This window comes from Peromyscus eremicus, unplaced genomic scaffold, assembly GCF_949786415.1.
Source record: "Peromyscus eremicus unplaced genomic scaffold, PerEre_H2_v1 PerEre#2#unplaced_32, whole genome shotgun sequence".
Taxonomy (NCBI): Eukaryota; Metazoa; Chordata; class Mammalia; order Rodentia; family Cricetidae; genus Peromyscus; species Peromyscus eremicus.
This window is the reverse complement of record NW_026734292.1, coordinates 4,476,551-4,480,105: the sequence shown is the minus strand read 5'-3', so window position 1 is coordinate 4,480,105 and position 3,555 is coordinate 4,476,551.

Here is a 3,555-nt window from a genome sequence, read left to right as displayed (position 1 = left end):
TAGCTCGCCTTATAATAAACACACACTGATTTGAGAACAGAGCACTCTTCTACTCTACTGTGTTTTGTATAGGGCCAGAACAGTGATCTTGCTCAGAACAAAAGAACTGTGCTTCCTACACACACAGGTCATATCTAGTTCAACTCTGCTTAGGAACTGACAAGAACTGTAGCTTCTCTTCAGTCCAATACACTGTACTTTCTGGGAACAGAGGCAAGTCCTATTTGCACTGTGTATGGCAATGGTAGCGCAATAGTGATTTTCGTTACCAGAAAACAACTCTTTTGCATAGGTACTGTGGGATGTTCTGTATGGCAAATGTGTTGCTGATTAGTCAGTAAATAAAACACTGATTGGCCATTGGCTTGGCAGGAAGTGTAGGCGGGACAAAAGGGAGAATAAAGGTGGGAAGTGGAAGGCTGAGTCAGAGAGAGTCTGCCAGCTGTCATGATGACAAACAGCATGCGAAGATGCCGGCAAGCCATGATCCATGTGGCAAGGTATAGATTTATAGAAATGGATTAATTTAAGCTGTAAGAATAGTTAGCAAGAAGCCTGCCATGGCCATACAGTTTGTAAGCAATATAAGTCTCTGTGTTTACTTGGTTGGGTCTGAGCGGCTGTGGGACTAGCAGGTGAGAGAGATTTGCCCTGACTGTGGGCCTGGCAGGAAATCTTGAGCTACTAATGGCGTCCAACGTGGTGGCAAGAGTTTCCACCTAAAAACTGAGAAAAAAGATTCTAAAATGGAGCTAAAAAAAGCTTCCTAATTGTCTCTCTGAAATGAGCGGCAGCTGCTGGTTTGAGCTACTTGTGGGTTCCTAGCATGCGTGCTTGCCCTGCGTTATGGCGGGAATGAGGCCTCTTCAAGTGGCACATTATGCTGCGTGGTGGATTTAGCCTTTGCTAGTACAAAACAAAAAAAAAGAGATTTTTGGTCTATGTGCTGCTTGGTTAAAAGGATAGACACACGATAGCTCCTAGAGCTGGTGGTAAACATACCATACCACTGCCATGTTGAGAAGCTGAGGTGTGCGGAGCCAGCAGCCATAGCTGTTGCAGTTTAAGGCAATAGATTCACAATAAGACAGATTCAGATGTAATAGTTCACAATGTGTGTAAAAGATACGTAGGCTTGAAAGAGACAAATAAGGTGATATATAGAGTTATAGAAACAAATACGTAGTTTTAAAAAATAAAGTCTTTAAAGAGACAGTAAAGGTAGTATAAAAAATAAGTCATGTAAAAATGGATATTACACAGAGAATCTGGATTGTGTTGTCTTTGGGATTTTTAACTGTAGAAAAACATTTGATTGTAAAAGCTGTTGAGTTATACCAATATGTATATTTTAAATATACCATGACTTCAAAATTTCAATACAATCATATGTTGCTTTGGAAAAGAGTGTTTTGTTCCCACAGAAAGCCAGAGGCTATGGATTTGTTCCAGATTAAGATACATCAGGTTTGACCAGCCAAGACCCCCTGAAAGGTCTCCGATGAAACGATGGCCCAGATGATCCAACATCCAGAACCATTTCATGGCGACTGGCTCAGACGATGCAGCGTCACGGACTACTCCATGATCCTAAAATTTTCTTTGTGTCCCCATAAGATACAGCGCCCCCCTCCAGGAGGAAGTAGTATAAGAAGCTATGCCCAAATTCCCAAATTATATATAATTTTACTTTGTTAAGGTTAAAACCTTCCTTTTTGAAAAAAAAAGGGGGGGATGTGCTGTGGGATATTCTGTATGGCAAATGTGTTGCTGATTAGTCAGTAAATACAACACTGATTGGCCATTGGTTAGCCAGGAAGTGTAGGCGGCACAAGGAGGAGAATAAAGCTGGGAAGTGGAAGGCTGTGTCAGAGAGACACTGCCAGCGTCCATGTTGACAATCAGCATGTGAAGATGCTAGTAAGCCACGAACCACTGGCAAGGTAAAGATTTATAGAAATGGATTAATTTAAGCTGTAAGAACAGTTAACAAGAAGCCGGTCATGGCCATACAGTTCGTAAGCAATATAAGTCTCTGTGTTTACTTGGTCGGGTCTGAGCGGCTGAGGAACTAGCAGGTGAGAGAGATTTGCCCTGACTGTGGGCCAGCCAGGAAAACTCAAGTTACACATAGGAGCAGAAACTGCATGTGATTCAACTGTGTGTATGAATGGGAAACAAACACTACCTCGCCTTCTGAGTAACACACTCTGGTTTTGAGAAAAGAGCCCTCTTCTACTCAACTGTGTTCCTATCGGGCTAGAACAGTGAGCTTGCTCAGGACAAAAGCACTGTGTTTCCTACTAACATGGGCCATATCTAGTTCAACTCTGCCTAGGAAACTGACAAGAACAGTAGCTTTTCTTCAATCCAATACACTACCTGCTGGGAACAGACACGAGTGAAATTTGTACTGTGTAAGACAATGGGCGCACAAGAGTGACTTTCCTTACCAGAAAACAACTCTTGCTCGTAGGACCAGAAACTGCATATGATTCAACTCCGTTTATGAATGGGAAACAAACACTAGCTCGCCTTACAAGAAACACAATCTGCTTTTGAGAAAAGAGCACTCATCTACTCTACTGAGTTTCCTATAGTGCCAGAACAGTGAGCTTGCTCTGAAGAAAAGAACTATGCTTCCTACACACAAAAGCCATATCTAGTTCAACTCTGCTTAGGAAAATGACAAGAACTGTAGCTTCTCTTCAGTCCAATAGACTGTACTTACTGGGAACATACACGAGTTCTATTTGCACTGTGTAATGCAATAAGAGCAGAATAGTGTCTTTCCTTACCAGATAACAACTCTTGCTCGTCGCACCAGAAACAGCTTGTGATTCAACTCCATTTATGAATGGGAAACAAACACTGGCTTGCCTTACAAGAAATAAGCTCTGCTTTTTAGAAAAGAACACTCTTCTACTCTACTGTGTTTCTTATAGTGTCAGAAGAGTGAGCTTGTTCAGGACAAAAACTGTACTTCCTACACATGGGCCATATCTAGTTCAAATCTACTTATGAAACTGAACAGAACAGGAGCTTCTTTTCAGTCCAATATACTGTACTTGCTGGGAACAGACGGGAGTGATATTTGCACTGTGTATGGCAATGGGAGCACAATGACTTTTCATACCAGAAAACAACTCTTGCTCATAGGACAGGAAACTGCATGTGATTCAGCTCCGTTTATGAATGGGAAACAAACACTAGATCGCCTTACAAGGAACACACTCTGCTTTTGAAAAAATCGCACTCATCTACTCTGCTGTTTTTCCTATTGGGCCAGAACAGTGTGCTTGCTCAGAACAAAAGGACTGTGCTTCCTACACACATGGGCCATTACTAGTTCAGCTCTGCTTAGGAAACTGACAAGAACAGTAGCTTCTCTTCAGTCCAATACAATGTACTTGCTTGGAACAGACATGAGTGCTATTTGTACTCTGTATGGCAATGGGAGTGCAATAGTGACTTTCATTACCAGAAAACTACTCTTGCTCATAAAAACAGAAACTGCATGTGATTCAACTGTGTTTATGAATGGGAAACAAACAC